The 19,011-nt window shown below is 51.6% G+C and overlaps 1 protein-coding gene and 1 non-coding gene across 5 annotated transcripts in view; one reads left to right on the forward strand and one right to left on the reverse strand.

Moving 5' to 3' along the window:
• The first annotated feature begins 12,018 nt into the window (after positions 1-12,018).
• Positions 12,019-19,011, forward strand: part of CD82 (CD82 molecule) — a 56,425-nt gene continuing 49,432 nt past the window's right edge. Inside the window, exon 1 of one of the 4 annotated variants that reach the window (XM_061381208.1) lies at positions 12,019-12,097. The gene's annotated coding sequence lies outside the window, so the exon portion shown is untranslated. The other 3 variants (XM_061381211.1, XM_061381209.1, XM_061381210.1) reach the window with 3 other exon arrangements.
• LOC133227192 (small nucleolar RNA SNORA61) lies at positions 15,169-15,291 on the reverse strand. The gene has a single exon (XR_009729751.1). It is a non-coding gene; the product is annotated as a small nucleolar RNA SNORA61 (small nucleolar RNA).

Here is a 19,011-nt window from a genome sequence, read left to right on the forward strand (position 1 = left end):
CAGGGCAACCCACTCCATACCCACCACCTGCCGTATTACATATATCATTGTCTATCCATCAGTGGATGGTAAGATGCTCCAAGAAGGCAGGACCCATGACCACCCTCTCGGTGCTAGAATTGTCTACACTCAAACAGGTATGGAATGAAAGAATGCACGATCATTAAATGTGAATTAGTGTTAGGTGTGATTTTTGGCATTCGGTTGCTTTGCAACTGGTTCATATGTTAACTCTGCTGCCTAGAATGCAGCTCTCAGTGCTAGGAGAGCTGGTGGTAAAGGGTACTTTTGTTCCCAATTATCCTTACTGCAAAATTGAGACTTAAATTGAAGAAAGTAGGGAAAACCACTAGGCCATTCAGGTAAGACCTAAATCATATCCCTTAGGATTATACAGTGGAAGTGATAAATAGATTCAAGGGTTTAGATCTGATAGACAGTGTGCCTGAAGAACTATGGATGGAGGTTGGTGACATTGTTCAGGAGGCAGGGATCAAAACCATCCCCCAAAACAAGAAATGGAAAAAGGCAACGTGGCTGTCTGAGGAGGCCTTACAAATAGCTGAGAAAAGAAGAGAAGTGAAGGGCAAAGGAGAAAAGGAAAGATATATCCATCTGAATGCAGAGTTCCAAAGAATAGCAAGGAGAGATTAAAAAAAAAAAAAAAAGGCTTCTCAGCAATCAGTGCAAAGAAATAGAGGAAAAAGATAGAATGGGAAAGACTAGAGATCACTTCAAGAGAATTAGGAACATTTCATGCAAAGATGGGCTCGATAAAGGACAGAAATGGTATGGACCTAACAGAAGCAGAAGATATTAAGAAGAGGTGGCAAGAATACACAGAAGAACTGCACAAAAAAGATCTTCATGACCCAGATAATCACGATGGTGTGATCACTCACCTAGAGCCAGACATCCTGCAGTGAGAAGTCAAGTGGGCCTTAGAAAGCATCACTATGAACAAAGTTAGTGGAGGTGATGGAATTCCAGTTGCTGCTGCTAAGTCACTTCAGTCATGTCTGACTCGGTGTGACCCCACAGACGGCAGCCCACCAGGCTCCCCGTCCCTGGGATTCTCCAGGCAAGAATTCTGGAGTGGGTTGCCATTTCCTTCTCCAATGCATGAAAGTGAAAAGTGAAAGTGAAGTCGCTCAGTCGTGTCCGACTCTGTGCGACCCCATGGACTGCAGCCTACCAGGCTCCTCCATCCATGGGATTTTCCAGGCAAGAGTACTGGAGTGGGGTGCCATTGCCTTCGCTATTTCAAATCCTAAAAAATGATCTGTAAAAGTGCTGCACTCAATATGCCAGAAAATTTGGAAAACTCAGCAGTGGCCACAGGACTGAAAAAGATAAATTTTCATTCTAATCCCAAAGAAAGGCAATGCCAAAGAATGCTCAAAATACCACACAATTGCACTCATCTCACATGCCAGCAAAGTAATGCTCAAATTCTCCAAGCCAGGCTTTAGCAGTACTTGAACCAAGAACTTCTAGATGTTCAAGCTGGATTTAGAAAAGACAGAGGAACCAGAGATTAAATTGCTGATATCCATTGGATCATAGAAAAGGTAAGAGAATTCCAGAAAAACATCTACTTCTGCTTCAATGACTATGCTAAAGACTGACTGTGTGGATCACAACAAACTGTGGAAAATTCTTCAAGAGATGGGAATACCAGACCACCTTACCTGCCTCCTGCAAAATCTGTATGCAGGTCAGGAAGCAACAGTTAGAACTGGACATGAAACAACGGGCTGGTTCAAAATTGGGAAAGGAGTACATCAAGGCTGTATACTGTCACCCTGCTTATTTGACTTATATGCAGAGTACATCATGAGAAACGCTGGACTGGATGAAGCACAAGCTGGAATCAAGATGGCCAGGAGAAATATCAATAACCTCAGATATGCAGATGACACTATCCTTATGGCAGAAAGAGAAGAGGAACTAAAGAGCCTCTTGATGAAGGTGAAAGAGGAGAGTGAAAAAACTGGCCTAAAATTGAACATGCAAAAAACTAAGATCATGGCATCTGGTCCCATCATTTCATGGCAAATAGATGGGGAAACAATGGAAACAGTGAGAGACTTTATTTTCTTGGGCTCCAAAATCACTGCAGATGGTGACTACAGATTAGACAGTGTATTAAAAAGCAAAGACATTACTTTGCAGACAAAGATCCATACAGTCAAAGCTATGGTTTTTCCAGTAGTCATGTTTGGATGTGAGAGTTGGACTATAAATAAAGCTGAGTGCTGAAGAATTGATACTTTTGAAATGTGGTGTTGGAGAAGACTCTTGAGAGTCCCTTAGACAGCAAGGAGATCCAACCAGTCCATCCTAAAGGAGATCAGTCCTGAATATTCATTGGAAGGACTGATGCTGAAGCTGAAATTCCAATACTTTGGCCACCTAATGCGAGTAACTGACTCATTGGAAAAGACCCTGATTCTGGGCAAGATTGAAGGTGGGAGGAGAAGGGGACGACAGAGGATGAGATGGTTGGATGGCATCACCGACTCAGTGGACATGAGTTTGAGCAAACTCTGAGAGCTGGTGATGGACAGGGAAGCCTGGTGTGCTGCAGTCTATCGGGTTGCAAAGGGTCAGACACGACTGAGTGACTGAACTGAGCTCAACTGATCTTGACTCGTTCCTGGCTTTGCCACTTCCCAGCTGCGAGATCTTATTCATTACATTTAATTAAACACACGAGCCTTAGTTTCTGTCTCCACAAAACAGGGGTGGTAATTGTCCCTACCTCTGAGGGTGAGTGTGAGGATAAGATGGGACAATGTCCGGAGCCTGGTGTGTGGCACACCCTCCATCAGCAGGAGCTGCAGTGGACACTTGTCATACTCACACCCCCCTGCATCTTTTGGATAATCTTTCTATGCTGGAAGAAATCCCCACATTGCAAGCTCTGCCTCCCTGAGTGAGCATCAGAACTCTCAATTCCCAGCCTCCCTGGCACCTGCAGGCCAGCCGCCTTGGGGCCTTGGGTCTGACACTCGCCTGCAAGGCTTGCATTCGGAGGGAACAGGCTCCGCAAGGAGCTTCTGTATTTCGCTGTCATAACAGAGGTGGTGGGCTCCCAAGGGTTGCAGTTCCTGGGGCAGAGGGGAATCAGGAGGAGGGTGCGATGGGGACAGTTGTCCTGTTGCGCCAGTGCTGCAGCATGGTTTGCGCTTCCCTGATGGCTGGGTGGGTAAAGAATTCGCCTGCAGTGCAGGAGACACAGGAAATGAGGGTTAGGTCCCCGGATTGGGAAGATCTCCTGGAGGGGAACATGGCAATCCACTCCAGTAATTCTTACCTGAAAAAAAACCCGTGGACAGAGGAGCCTGTCGGGCTATGGCCCACAGGGTCACAAAGGGTCAGACACGACTGAGCGACAAAGCACGCAGAAGCATGTAATGCAGTTTGAGGCCTTATTCCTGGAAACTGAGCTCAAGCCTGAATCTCTAGCCAACCCCAAATCCACTCAACAATTCAGGGGGCTTTGCAAGTGCTGTTTAGTAAATTTTTCTGCATTAACAGCTAGACTCGACTTCCTGTGTTTTTAATGCCTCAGTCAGTCAGTTCAGTCGCTCAGTCGTGTCCGACTCTTTTCGACCCCATGGACTGCAGCACGCCAGGCCTCCCTGTCCATCACCAGCTTTCAGAGCTTGCTCAAACTCACATCCATTGAGTCGGTGATGCCATCCAACCATCTCATCCTCTGTCGTCCCCTCCTCCTCCTGCCCCCAATCTTTCCCAGCATCAGGGTCTTTCAAATGAGTCAGCTCTTCGCATCAGGTGGCCAAAGTACTGGAGTTTCAACTTCAACATCAGACCTTCCAATGAATACCCAGGACTGATCTCCTTTAGGATGGACTGGTTGGATCTCCTTGCAGTCCAAGGGACTCTCAAGAGTCTTCTCCAACACCACAGTTCAAAAGCATCAATTCTTCAGCGCTCAGCTTTCTTTATAGTCCAACTCTCACATCCAAACATGAACACTGGAAAAACCATAGCCTTGACTAGATGGACCTTTGTTGGCAAAGTAATGTCTCTGCTTTTGAATATGCTGTCTAGGTTGGTCATAACTTTCCTTCCAAGGAGTAAACATCTTTTAATTTCATGGCTGCAGTCACCATCTGCAGTGATTTTGGAGCCATAAAAAATAAAGTCTGACACTGTTTTCACTGTTTCCCCATCTATTTGCCATGAAGTGATGGGACCAGATGCCATGATCTTAGTTTTCTGAATGTTGACCTTTAAGCCAACTTTTTCACTCTCCTCTTTCACTTTCATCAAGAAGCTCTTGAATTCTTCTTCACTTTCTGCCATAAGGGTGGTGTCATCTGCATATCTGAGGTTATTGATATTTCTCCAAGCAATCTTGATTCCAGCTTGTGCTTCTTCCAGCCCAGCCTTTCTCATAATGTACTTTGCATATAAGTTAAATAAGCAGGGTGACAATATGCAGCCTTGACGTACTCCTTTTCCTATTTGGAACCAGTCTGTTGTTCCATGTCCAGTTCTAACTGTTGCTTCCTGACCTGCATACAAATTTCTCAAGAGGCAGGTCAGGTGGTCTGGTATTCCCATCTCTTTCAGAATTTTCCTCCACAGGAGACACTCAGACACAGTTGTGCCTCAGTCTCTGTGGGGTCCCTGGGCCCTGGTGTGCATAAGGTTTGTTTGAGCCCTCTGAGCCTCTCTGGCGGGTATGGGGTTTGATTCTAAATGCGACTTCACCCCCCTACTGTCTTGCTTGGGCTTCTCTGCCCTTGGACGTGGGGTATCTCCTCCATACAATGCCTACTATAATATTATTTCATTGCCTACTGAATATCATCTCAATGCCTACTAAATATATTTTCATCACCATTATTAAACAAGAGTCATCAATCTTCAAGGCCTTCAGACACCCAAAGGCACTGCAGGCCAACTAACACTGGCTCCCACATCCCAGGCCAAGTTTCTGTCTGCACTGGGTAAGGACTCTGCAGCTGGAACCCCCTAAGGAGACCTAATTCCACAGCCGCCCTTGCCTGGCCCTCATGTTGGGCCTATACTCTGCTCCTGGGAGCCTGAACTGACCCGAGGCCCAGGGTGCAGGTTGGGGACCCTTGCCTCTCCCCCCAGCCTCTCCTCTCCAAGCTTCTCTTGATCAGTTGCACTGAGAGCTACAGACACCAGATGGCGTTCAATGCTCATTTCAGAGGGAAGCCGGCGAAAAGTTTTTTAATGTTTTGTTTTCGTTGTAGTTTCTACACGCCTGCTAGTGAAAGCAACAACTCGGAGATGACTGACTGGTCCACCTTAATGCCCCACTGTAGCAAATGTTGCGTGTATGTTGCCTGCAGCTTACAGACGAGGGAACAGACCCAGACAAGTGAAGATGCAAGCTTAAGGTCATCTGGCCAGAAAGTTATCAGGGCAGGGACTTGAGCTTAAACCATCTCTCACAGAGAACAGTGCTAACACTGCAGCTTTCTTAGGGAGGGTCGTGGGGAGAAGGGAAGGAAGTCTGTGGTGTCTTCTGGCAGAGGTCTGTGAGGCAGTGCTGCTACCCAGAGAGCTCTCAGTACGAACGCCAGTTCAACCAGCCTGTGCTGAGCCCAGGACTTGCAAGCTCAGTTGCCCACCGCAACCAGGCAGGCCCCACAGAGATGAGGAGAGCAAGGCAGGTAGGCAATAGGGAGAGGTGGGGACTGTGGTCAGCTGGGGGGTGTACGTTACAGACAAAGGGGGTGTCATACTCAGGTCCACTAGCTGTTGCCCTATCAGAAGGCACATCAGGGTGTTCTGGACTTTCTGTTTCTTTCTCAGAAGTTGTACATCTAAATATTGTGAAATCCCCAATGATGAAATACTCATGACAAAAGCAAAATTTTTTTTTCTCAATTCAATTCTCTGAGCTTTGGCATCCTCAACTTTACTATGGAGGACACTGTCCACACCCTTGGCTTTTGGGGTCACGGGAGCGTTCTTTTTGGCCTTGCACCTCCTTTAGGGAAGGCTCTCACGCTGGTCTTGTGCAGCTCCACCCAATGGCAGGTGTGAGAGCCGCCATTTCTGGCCCCATTTTGGTAACAGTTCCCCATCCATCTCAGGGATGTAGGCGTATTTAAAGACACTGAAATAGGGTTGCCCAGAGGAGCCTTCTCTGTTTTCTTCTTTTCTGCTCTTCCCTGTGGGCACAGAGGCCATGAGAGACGGTCTCCAATAGGGTTTACTGGGGTTCAAGGAGAAAATAAGAGGGTTGTCTATTGATTTTTATGTTTGTGCATGTTTTACGTATCTTGAATATTTTTGATTTTTTATCTTGTTTTTTTAAAATTTTGATTTCGCATACAGTTCAAACTATGCCAAATGGGAGCTAGGTGCTGCCACTTATTTACGTATTTATAATCGAGAGGTCTACATCTTGATTTTTATTTATAACAGAAATGCTACCATTTATTTATAACATATGTAATTAAGAAGCATACATCTCCACATTTATTTATAATCAAGACGCATGCATCTCAATTATAAATAAATAAACGAACATTCATTGGCATGTGGGCTCATGACTGTTTGGGGTGTCCAACCCCTGCCATGGGGTTGACCTGATGCCCAAAAGCGGAAAACAACAGATGTAACAGGGAACTGAGGATGGGGAGACATCCTTTAACAAACAGTTGCCCGAGGTGTTTTTAAAAAAGCTTTACAATATGTAAAGTGAAAGTGAAGTCGCTCAGTCGTGTCCGACTCTTTGCGACCCCATGGACTGTAGCCTACCAGGCTCCTCTGTCCATGGGATTTTCCAGGCAAGAGTGCTGGAGTGGAGTGCCATTGCCTTCTCCAGGGGATCTTCCCGACCCGGGAATCAAACCTGGGTCTCCCACATTGCAGGCAGACGCTTTACCGTCTGAGCCACCTTTGTGACCCTTTTAATATATAAGGCACTACACAAACGTTAGTTATCCAATTAGTTAAATATACTCATAGCCATTTTTAAATCGTCTGGTGCATGGTAAGAGCTAACTTTAAGAATGGAGGCTCTGTTGTTAACGTTGCCATCATGCTTGGTGCTGTTACGCTGTGGGACACCCCTGCCCTGGTTTCTGGGTCAGCTTCCCAAATGTACCAAAAGCCCCATGAGGCCAGGGCTGTATGGGATTAACCCTCAGACCTTCAGATGTAATAGGGGGCAAGCAGGGGTCTAAATGATCTTTGTTAAATGGCTGAGACAGAAAATTAAAAAAAGAAAAGAAAGAAACCAATGGCTCAGTCCCTTTGGTGGGAACTTGGGGATTCCCTTGTGGCTCAGTTGGTAAAGAATCTGCCTGCAATGGGGGAGACCTGGGTTTGATACCTGGGTTGGGACGATCCCCCGGAGAAGGGAAAGGCTACTCACTTTAGTATTCTGGCCTGGAGAATTCCATGGACTGTATAGGCCATGGGGTTGCAAAGAGTTGGATACGACTGAGTGAATTTCGCTTTCACTTTGGGTCCTGTCCCAGCTCTAACCCAGCTTTTTAGATCCTCATCCAGTCCTTTGGAGAAGAAAGTGAAGGCCCTGGCCCTGCTGAGCCCATTCAAATGCAGACATTACCGTGCTCAACCATAGACCCAGGCTTGAAAAATTGCTATTGACCACTTCCTGGCCCGAGACTCAGAAAGAGGACACAGCAAGGAGCAGGTGTGTGCCAAGCAAGGGTGGAGCCCAGCTCCCCAGAGACCAGCATTTTTCCTGCTTCTCAGGCAGGAAGGTGGGTGTTTTTAAGACCCCGGGGGGCAGCTCTTTGATTCAGTGTGAGCCTTCAGAGATAGACCTTGTGGCTTGGTGCTGGTGGTCAGCATCTGGATGTCTGTATCCTGCCCAACTTGGGCCTTTCCCATTGGAGTCTGTTTCTTGTGACTGAAAACTGGGTTGGCTATAAACTCTCACTTCTCTTTCCTCTGTCACTTACTAATTATACGACCCTGAGCTGATTACCTACCTTCTCAGGGCCTCCATTCCCCTGTCTTAGAAATGGGAATCAATAGCGTGTACCTCCCAGGATTGTTGTTACGAGGATCCAACGGTTGCTATTTGAGTTTAGAACTTTAGAGACACAGTACAGGCCGAAGTTCTGAGGACTCTGAAGAAGGACGATCCTAAACAACCCAAACACTCAAGACTATGTGTCTGTTGCCAGAGTTCTGATTTATTTGTGCACAAATGGTTGTGTGAGCAAATATTGGGCACCTTTTCCTTGAAATCAGCTTAATTCAGACTCTCAGTTCCCACCAGAGGACTTTCTACTACAGTCATTCTGAGGTCCTGCTCAAAACAGATTGTATTTTTCAGATTGAGTCTCCTGCCAACAGGAATATCTGCAACAATATTTTCTGTCCTGCAAGCGCTTCTAGGACACTGCAACCCCTCATAGAGAGAAGGAGACTATGCCCCCTCCCTTGAACCAAGTGGAACTTTGTGATTCCCTCTACTATTAGGAGGGCTTCCCAGGTGGCGCTAGTGGTAAAGAACTCGCCTGCCAATGCAGGAGACGCAAGAGACGTGGGTTCGATTCATGGATTGGGAAGATCCCCTGGAGGAGGGCATGGCAACCCACTCTAGTATTCTTGCCTGGAGAATCCCATGGACAGAGGAGCCCGGCGGGCTGCAGTCCATAGGGTCTCAAAGAGTTGGACACGACTGAAGCAACTTAGCATGCACACACCACTAACAGAATACAAAGGAAGTGATGCAACATGATTTCTGAGGCTAGGCTGTTAAACATCACAAAATGTCACATGTTTCTATCTTGATCTCTCTTAGCTTTTGAAACCCAGCCACCTTGCTGTGAGGAGGCCCCAGCAGCCTGCCGGGCCTCATGGGGAGGAACAGGTCCCCAGCTCTAGCTGAGCTCCCAGCCGACAGCCAGCTCCAACTTGCTAGCCAGCTGGGTGAGTGTGCCATCTTGAAAACGGATCCTTGACTTCCAGTTGAATAGGTTGATATCGCGTAGAGCAGCGAGAAGCCTTCCCTATGGAACCAACCCCCAATGGCAGATTCGTGGGCTGAATAAATGATTGGTGGTTTATTACACAACAATCAGAAACAGATGCACCTCTTGCCCTCCATTTTTCCCCCAGAGCTATAAAATGTCTTGGCCACTTACCTTGGGCCAGGCATCAGTGAAACCCTGACACACATGCTCTTGCACCACACAAGGACCTTCAGATCTCCTGCTCTGCAGCTCCTGAGCCACCTCTGGAGTGGAGAATCTTTTGAGAGGCTGAAACCCCCACAACCACACCCTTTGGAGGTCTTGCCATAACCACTGTCTCCCCTACCTCCAAGTTGGTCATCTGAAGGCTTGCCTTAAGTCTTTCTAGAGTAGTTCTTCTTGCTCCTTTTCCTGCCTCCAGAACTCCCAGATTCACCTCTGAAATGGATTGGAGATTTCCCAAAAGACTTCCATCTGTAATTTCTCGCTAGAGGTGGCTCAGCTCTCTGCCAGAAAAAATGCCTGAGGCAAGTTATGACAAAGGCTGACTCTGGCTGGAAGGAAATGCTGGAAAACCAACCCAACTTTATATTTCATTAAATGACTGAGACACGCATATACTCAATGACTGTACCTTAAGCTTCCAGTGTATGCCTGGCATTAGGCTAGGTGCTGGGAAGACCAGGCTGAATGGCAGTGTCACTCATCACCCTGGACAGGAGGCCACCTGTGTCTACCCAGAGCCTGCACCCCAACCCCTCCTCTATCATGCTTCAGGTATCTAAAAACCTAGATAGCACTGCCTAAATGGCCCAAGCATAGTTTTAGGATGTATATGAGCAACTTCTCCAGGTCCATCCAGGGGGACAACATGCCCCCCTCTGCACCCCTAGAGATGTGACTAGTGGTAGCTGTAGGCAAGTTGTGTAGACAGAGTTTGGGCCTGTGGGCTGGGGTATTCACAGGCCAGTGTCCTAGGCTACTTGTGACACAGGGCAGAGATGGAGCTAGGAAGCAAACTGGGGTGGGTGGCACCAAGGGCTGGGGTCAGGGCCAACTTACTCCACACCATCACGTTCCCGCACAGAATTCCAAACAGTACAAGAATTCGAAATTTCAGCATGGCCTTCTTGGTCATTGTAAAGAATATTTCTCACGGCAGAAGAACAGACATGTTTTATTTTCAGTTCCGTTCAGTCGAGGAAGGGGGTAGGGAGGGATGATGGAATCCAGCTGTTTAGCCACCTGCCCATCACCATCACCAACACCCCCAGCTTGAGGGAAGGGGATCTGAAGCAGGGTAGGAAAGGAAGGTAGTTTATGGCCATTTTGCACGGATTGGCTTGGGTGGGGAGTGGGAATCCAGCCCAAGGCAGAATAGCACCATGGTTGTCAAAGTGTGGTCCGCGGACCAGCAGAATCAATATCACCCAGGGCTTTTTAGGTTCTTGGCACCCTGCAGGAAAGACGGTGTCCTTCTAGGAAGGACAACACCATGGGGCATTTCTAGGCTTAGAGGACTCCCCAACCCCACTCCTCCAGCTTCATGTGGAGATTCTATGAAGGAGACTTTTTACTAGAAAGAGAACAGTTATTTATTGAGCAGGGAGGGTATCTAAGAGTAGCCAAACACTTCATGGGCATTACCACATTTAATCCTCAAAAGCCACCCTCAAGATTGTTCCCATGATTTTCCCTTTCGAGGGCTCGGTCTAGAGAGGTTAATTAAGTACCTTCCTTGCTTTGCCTTGGGTCACAAGGCTCCCAGGAGCCTCCCTGGTCTTTGTGATTCTCACAGTGGTTCTTGAGTGCAACTCAGAATCACCCTGAAGCCTTGTTAAAGCAAACTTGCTAGGCTCACCCCTCAGAGTTTCTTATTCAGTAGATCTGAGATGGGCCCCCAATCACATGTTCCTAACAAGTTCCCAGATGCTACCACTGCTGCTGCTGCTGCTGGTCTGAGGACCGTGCTTCGAGAACCACCTTGCTGGGCAGGGATCCAGCTCCCCAGCCTACTCCACCCAGGCAACACCAGCATAATCATACCCTCCCCACAATGGCGTTCTTGTGAGATGTCAGTGAGATAATGGGAGCGAAAGAGCTTTGTCAGCAAGACAGGTCAATGGCTCTAGTCATTACACAGGGACCCAAGGCTGGCGATGGGATCCAAGTGGGGGGGATGTACCACAGCCATCTGGAGATCTTTTGCCACCCATCTTAACTCTGAGCCATTTCTTCTCAAGAGAGAAAGCCACCTTCACAGGGATGGACCAGCAACCCCTCCCTGCCACCCAGCTCATCAACCCACGCCTCCTCCCCTTACCTCCGGCAGCCTGCTAGAACTGTCTCAGTAGCTGGCTAGTCTGGGCTACTTCTCCAGGGGCCAGTCCAGACAAGCTGGTGCAGCATCAAGCCTTATGATTCACGGCCCTGGGGCTGGGTCTTGCTCACCACCCGTGTGAGACTCGGGAGGCCCCTGACTTCCCTTCTCTAAGCCTCAGGCTGCTCATCGGTAAAACGGACGCAACATTTGGCCAGAGTCCTGTGAATTCAACGGCCAGTCCTTGTAAAGTACTCTTCTTAAGCCAGAGTTTGGCATAGAGCCTGGCCGATAGAGTTCAATCCGTGGTGGCTGTTAGTATTTTCAAATAGTGCCTGGGTCCAAGCTACGTCTTGATAGAGGCCCGGACTTGGAACGCAAGCCGCTCCCACGCCCGCCGTTCCCCCGTTGCACCCGGATACACCCGCCCTGGAATGCCAATGTGGGCACTCCCCTCTTCCCCCGGAGGCGTGCCTGCCCGGGGTAGGGTTCCCAAGGCAGGGCAGGATTAGACAGGCGGTGAAGCGAGGGAAGGGGCGTTCCTAGGGAGTGGCCTCTTCCTAGGAGGGCTGGTGGCGGGGCGGTATAGCCCCGGAGCTGAGGGAGGCAGAGGCGGGGATGCTGGGAGGACCTTCCAGCGGCCTGGGAGGAGCCTGGGAATGTTGAGGAAGGCTGAGGAGGGGGCGGGACCGTTAGGTAGCACTGAGACGGGGGGGGGGGGGGGTGGTGGGGCGCGGGTGGCGCTTCCCACCCAGCCCGGGCTGGAGCTCGGGGCCTGGGCCAGAGAGAGCTTTTTATCCAGGCAAGACCCGGGGGCTGGAGGTGGGGTGGGGTAGGCCTAGGGAGGGCCCCATCCCCAGAGTGACCGTGGGGGCGGAGCCGACCAAGAGTGTTTTTGGGGGGAGCCGTAAGCGGGGCGGGGCAAGGGGCACAGCTCCACTCGCCACAGGGCCCGAGGCAGGGGGAAGGCCGAGGCGAGCGGAGCCGGGCTGGGCTGGGAGGCCAGCCACGTTCCGGCAGAGGCTGGGAGCGGGGCTGGGGGCGGGACTTGGGCCCAGTCCGAAGGCCGAGGGGCGTGCCCTCTGGATGGGGCGGGGCCAGGCCGAGGCCGTTGAGTTCTCTGAAGACCGCCGGGAGGGGGACGGACGATCCAGCGACTGAACCCGGCGCTGCGCAGTCGGACGCGGAGGACTGGGGCGCAAGCGGGCGACTCTTGAGCTTGCACCTCCGAGCAAAAAAAAAAAAAAAAAAAAAGAGCAGAGGCGGCAGGTGAGAAGTGGGTGGGGGAGGCCCTCCGGCAAACCACGAGCAAGGTTAGTCTTCGCCCCCAATTTCCAGAACCCGCTCGGGGCAGCTTTCTCGGAACAAGTGACAGGTCTGGCCGCGAAGGCAAGCTGGTGGTTGATTGAGAAGGAGCTTAAGTTCCCAAGTCCTGACCGCCACCCCCCCTCCCAGTTCTCCGGCTCCGCCGCGCACCATCTGTGTGACCCCAGGCGCTTCCCCCTCGACCCCCGATTAGCCGGCTTTGGACCTCTCGGGTTCCAGTACAAGGAGGGGCTGGACCCAGGTGGACTCCGTGCTTCCACTGCCCTTTCTCGCTGGGAACCCTCGGAAGGTGAGGCCGGCAAGTGAGAGCGGACTGCAACAGGTATTTCAGATCGCGTCATCCAGACTACAGTCTGTTTCCCCTCAGAGTGAGGAAAGCGAACTCTCTGCGAGCTTGAAGCGCATTGCTTTAAGGGTCTCACTCGTTCCTCCGATGGGACTTGAACTCACAGGCCTGGGAAAGCTGGGGGGCGGAGGGGGCGTGGAGACCCAAGTCAGGGAAGTCTCAGCCTCCCCTTCCCCACACCTCTGAGAGCCCAGTAAGACGTGGGATGGGAAACTCAGCGGGACTTTGCCACCTGCCCCCCGCCCCAGGGCTTTTCCAGGTGAGCAGGCTTGGGAGGCCCCTGGCAGAAGCCAGGGGACAAATTCTTATCTGGGTAAGTGGGGAAGACAAGGGAAAACCCCACCAAACGTTCGGCCCAAAATCAAGCCCAGAGCCTGGGGCTCTTGCTGCATGCCAAATTCCTTCTTGGGCTGGAGGTTTCTGTCCCTGGTGGCGGTGGGTGTTCTGTGTTGGGCCATAGTAACTAGTTCGGTGGTCAGGGAGTTGGGACCACGTTGATTTGGGTTCCGGTCACTTTTCATGCTTCAGTTTCCTCATTTGTAAAATGGGCATAGTGATGATAATCAATGGTAGTGATGGTGGCTGTTGTTTAGCTGCTGTTGTGTCCCTCTCTTTTGTGACCCTGTGGACTGTAGCCTGCCAGGCTCCTCTGTCCATGGAATTTCCCAGGCAAGAATACTGGAATGGGTTGCCATTTCCTTCTCCAGGGGATCTTCCCGACGACCCAGGAATTGAACTTGCAACTCCTGCACTGGCAGGCGGATTCTTTACCACTGAGCCACCTGGTAGGGAGGACATAATACAATAATGTGTATACAGTGCTTAGCAAGGCGCCAGGCACCCAGTGAGCCCTCCTTGTGTGACAGCTGCTCTGATGTGGATGGGCAGGTGATAGACTGGCTTCCTGCCTGGGAATGAGACTGTTTTTGGAGGGCTGGCTGAAGCTCCTCCTGACCTTGTGAGAGCCAAAACTCGCCACCTGCCACCAGCAATACTTTGTCCATTTTGGGGTTGGGGGGAGGTGTCGTCTAGACCAAAGACTAGCTGAGTTTTGGGTAATACTCTTCCAGTCGTTAGGTATCTGGCTAAATAACCCCCCAGATGTTTCCTTAACATCTATTATATATCAGATGGAGCTAGGTGATAGCCTTCGGGTTCTGCACTCATTTTGAGTTGCTCCCAGTAGGGTCCCTACCCCCACCATGCCTCTGCTGGAGAAGATAACTCACACCCAGAGCTCAAGGCCAGATGCGATGTCATGGATATGGAACTGCTCTGGTGGCCAGAATCCAGCTCTCCCATTGCATGCTGGGCTCAGGGTGGAGGTGAGGGGCAGTGTGTGTACCTCTTATCTGTTTGATCAGGGTTGGGCACTGAAGGTGACTGACTCCTTGCATCTCCTGGCAAGAGGAGCCCTATACTTTGGAACCAGCTGGAAAGCGCTACTGGAGAAGGAACTGGCAGCCCACTGCAGTATTGCAGCCCGGAGAATCTCATGGACAGAGGAGCCTTACAGGCTACATCCATGAGGCCACAAGAGTTGGACACAACTTAAACCACCATGGGACAGAGTTTGATTGAGGGCTGTACTATGAATATGTGGAGGGGACAGCATGTGGAGGTATGGGAGGAGTGGTGCCCAAGAGAGGTGAGACACTAGAGAAACCAGGGCAGGGGGTGAAGGGGCTTCCTGGAGTTGTCGAGACTTGAACAGGACTTTCTGCCTGCGATTCCAAGTCCTGCTTGGGCTTAGATCAACTTGGGGCCCCAGACTCCCTCTCTAAGCTTTTGAGTGGCATAAGATTAAGAGTTTGGTATGGTGGGGAGGGAGAGGGGTCATAGGTGTTGCCTGTGTGGGGCACAGGGAAGAGATGTTCCTTTCCAATGGTGCTTAGTAAACATCTAGTGGAAAGTCCTCCCGCCACCCCTCCGCCCCCTGTGATGACTGACGGATGATGACACGCTGACCCCATCCTTAGTTGCTTACAATCTGGTAAGGAACTTGGGCAAGGGGACTCTGATAGGAGATAGACGAAGAGTCAAAGGGATCTTCAGGAAAGTTTCTGGAGCAAGTGGACTCTTGGGTGGGCCTTAAGCATTTCGAAGGTTTCAGCATCCACAGCTGAGGCAGTGTTTTGGGTAGAGACAGATGCCTAGAGGAAGGTAAGGGCGTCACCGTGTTCAGGGGAAATTTTTTTCAACCTTGTTTGAAAGTAGCCCCCATGCTATACAGCAGATACTGTAAGCACAGCTTCAGTACCACTGTGCCTCCTTTTTTGACCACCAAGACCAGGGTTCAGATTTGATGGAAAAGGGAAGAGGGGTCAGGGAATTTTGAAGAAACTGCTTGATTGATCAGTCTGGCTGAAGAGTTGAGACTCGGCAGGAATGGGAAGGGAGAATGGTAGGTTGCATCAACTCGTGGAGGACTTTGAATGCCAAGATGAAATGTTTGGATTTGCTTTATAGACCTTGAGGGCTGCTGAAGGTTTCCGAGTAGGGGAGTGACCTCGTCAGAGTGACACTTTAGGATGGACAGTCTGCCAGATGTGCTGGGGTTCGGGACCCAGCGGTCAAGGGAGAATGAGCCAATGGCGGTAGTGATGGGGAAGGAGGGCCCACAGGGGCTTTGGGGAGGTCTGGGGCTGGGGCTGGGGGGAGGCGCTGTTGGGGGCGGGGAGAGCGAGTGTCCCAGTGTCTAATCTGCCCTCCGTGTCTTTCTATCCCCCACCCAGCCTAGACCGAAGAGTATGGCAGACACTCAGGAAGGTGGCTGGGTTGGGTGGGTACGGGCGCTGGGGAGGGTGGTGAGTGCTACAGAGTGATAGAGAGGGAGTCGCCCAAGAAGGCTCTGTGTTTGCCTATGCAGGACAGGTGTCTGGGCCAGTGGAGGGAACAGGAGCCAGTCGTCAGGGGGCGGGGGCTGGAGAGCTGGGTGGTTGGGAAGAAGTGCCTGCAGCCCCTCCCCTCCTCGTCCAGCCCAGAGGGGCCAGGGTGAAAGGTTAGCCAGTGGGAACACACATTTCTCACATGGTGGGGGGATTTTTTTTGGTTCCTCCAGGGCTCCTTTGAAGTTTCGGCAGTGTGGGGCAGTCCCCTCTCTCTTGAGGCCTCAGAGTTTTGAACCACTGCCTGGAAGCTCTTCCCACCTTCTCACCCCCCAAGCCTGGGGACGCAGCCCCTGTCCCCCTCTGAGAGCCAGACAGCCCCTCCTGGCGCAGAGGGCGGCAGCCCCAAGCCCCAGGCGTTCTTTCTGAGCTGTAGCATCTGGGGCCCGCTGGGGCCCGTGGTTGGGCTTGGCCTTGACCCCTGGCTCCAAATCTTTAAACCCACTTCCTCCACCCCACGGTGAACTCAGGGGGCAGCAAATGGTCAGGAGTTGGCTGTGTGAGAGGCAGGCAGGAGGGAAGAGCCTCGGCCCCTCTCTAGGGCAGGCCAGGGCCAGGGCCAGGGTGGGGGTGGGGGGCGCTGGTTTAATCTCAGCAGGAATTGTCCTGCCCACCGGCTTCCCCTCCCATAGGCCTGGGTCTGAGGAGCCAGGAAGGGAAGCCCAGAGGTAAACATGGGCTGAGTGTCCTGCTACGCTGGCTTCCCTCTTTCCCTCACCCCCTGACACTGCCTCGGAGGAGGCAGACCGCAGGCCCAGGGCCTCTGTGACGGGCCCACTTGGTGTCTGAGGGCTGCCTGGTTCCTGACTCATCCCCGGGTTTCCCCTGACACCGTGGGTTTCCTGTGAGCAGCAGATTCACTCTGGGCTGACCTGGAGAGGCAGTTGAGGGGAGGGAAGAGGCCTGCAGTCTGCGCCTTAAACTTCGTCCTGGTTCCTCTGTGTGACTTTTCAGAAGTTCCTTCTCCTCTTTGGGCTGTCTGTCCTTCCCTGCTCTGCTAATGACTTATTCTTTACTTGGCTCTCAGGAAGTTCTGTAACACCGGACACTTGCAAAGTAGGGTACATGTGAGTGTGTGTGTGCGCACACACACACACACACAAAACACAAGGTCCGTACAAAGTGGAACTGGGCAACTCCTCTCAAACACACGGTAATCGATCCCACTTCCTAGCCTTGCCTACTTCTTACCTGAAGCACCCTCGCTTCTTTCTGCCTGTCCACACAGATTAGGAATATAGACCAGCATGGTGGTGAAGAACTGGAGCTGACGTTTTGGCCCTGCCCATCCCTAGCTAGGTGACCCTTTCTGAGCCTCAGTTTCTGAATCTGCGCACTGGGGATAATAATGCTTAATACTTCATAGGGTGACATGAGGATAAAACAAAAAAACTGCCTGTGGAGCGCTTAGCAATTTTCTGCCTGCACATGGTGAACCCTCCCTCAATGAGAGCTGCCACTGTCCTTATTTTCTACATCTGGCCAGTCTTTCTAGGCTGTAGCAGGCTGCTCCTCAGGCCCCCAGAAACATCCCCCAGAGCCCCAGCCTTCCGTACAGGCCCTCTGCCCCTCGCCAGCGTTCGTGTGCGTGCCCCAAGACACTAGTCATTTCCGCCTGCGTGGTGTCCTTCCTGGGGGTCCCTGGGTTTCCCCAGAGTGACTTTAAGCTTCCTGAGGGGAAGTGGGTCTGAACGTCAGTGGCAGACTTCCTTCGAAACCCTTCCTTTCCCTTCCCTTCTTCCCTCTGTGCTTGACAACACGGAGCCCTTGCCTCCCGGCTGCTGTTTGGTGGCACATGGAGTATCCCTGGGAACCCTCCCAGTCAGGGATGGCCCCGTCCATCTCTGTGTCCCGACTCCAGGCACAAAGCCTGGCCCACAGCGGGCACTCAGGAAATAGAGTTGGAACGAGTGAGTGATTCTCCTCAGGGTGGCCCAGTGGGACCCAGTTTGAGCCAGATCCTCCGTGACTGGGGCCGGGATGCGGGGGTCTCACGCCCCTGCCTTGCCCTTCAGGACTGCCCACCCTGGGCCTGGAACTGGGGTCCAGGGAGGTGGGAACAGGGCGGCTGGATTGCTTCAGCCTGGGTTTCGGCTTCCCGTGTGAGGCCTGGCCTTTCCCCTCCTGAGACGGGAAGAGCCCAACTTCCTCCAGCCCCAGCCTGGTGGGGACATCTCTGGCCTTTAGTGAACCCTGACTCAGCCAGAAAAGCCACCTTCAAGTCAGCAGTTATCTGTGCCAGGTGCCCTGTCCCATGAGGCGCAGGCACAGGGCTGGGGGATGGGAAGATGCCCTCCCAACCCCACTCCCCCCAACATCATCCCCGGAGACCACCCAGTGAGGAGCTCTGGAAGGCCTGTCCGCTCGCCCCTCTGGCTTCTTTCCTGGCTTCTTTCTTTGCCTTTCTCTGGGCCCCACCCCTGACTTTCCCTGCTGTGTTGAGGGGTGATTCAGGATGGGAGTTACTGAGGATTCCAGACCTGGGCCCATAGGACCCGTGCAGGAAAGTGGATGAAGTGCTGGAAACGGAGCGTTAGGAAGCCTGGTTCGGTTGCTGGCTCCGCTGTGAAGTGGCAGCGTGAACTGGTCCAGGGGGCTGGTCCCCTAGGCCAGTTCTCTTGCTTCTCATGCAGTAAATGCTCCAGAAGCCTGCCGGAGGTCCAGCTGGCCTTGGCCCAGGACAGTGGAGAAGGAAACATAGGCAACATTGTGGACTCTGGAATCGGACTATCATTTCTGCTTCTGTTATTTACCTGCTGGGTGTGACCTTAGGCACACCCTAAGGGTCTTAACCCCTCTGCCCATCCGTTTCAGCGTCTAAAATGTAGACAGAGTATGTCTCTCATAGGGTTGTTTGAGAATGATACGAATCAATGGGTGTGAAGCCTGTGTGATACGTACCTGGCACACAGTGAGTGCTTTGTATTAATATGTGCCGGTAGTTTTGGGTAGTGTTGCTATTATTAATGAGCTTGCGCTCAGTCGCCGTAGCCCACTAGGCTCCTCTGTCCATGGAATTTTCCAGGCAAGGATACTGGAGTGAGTTGCCGTGTCCTACTCTGGGGAATCTTCCTGACCCAGGGATTGAACCTGCGTCTCTTGTGTCTCCTGCCTAGGCAAGTGGATCCTTTACTACTGGGCCACCTGGTAAGCTCA

Source organism: Bos javanicus, chromosome 15 (genome assembly GCF_032452875.1).
Source record: "Bos javanicus breed banteng chromosome 15, ARS-OSU_banteng_1.0, whole genome shotgun sequence".
Classification (NCBI taxonomy): Eukaryota; Metazoa; Chordata; class Mammalia; order Artiodactyla; family Bovidae; genus Bos; species Bos javanicus.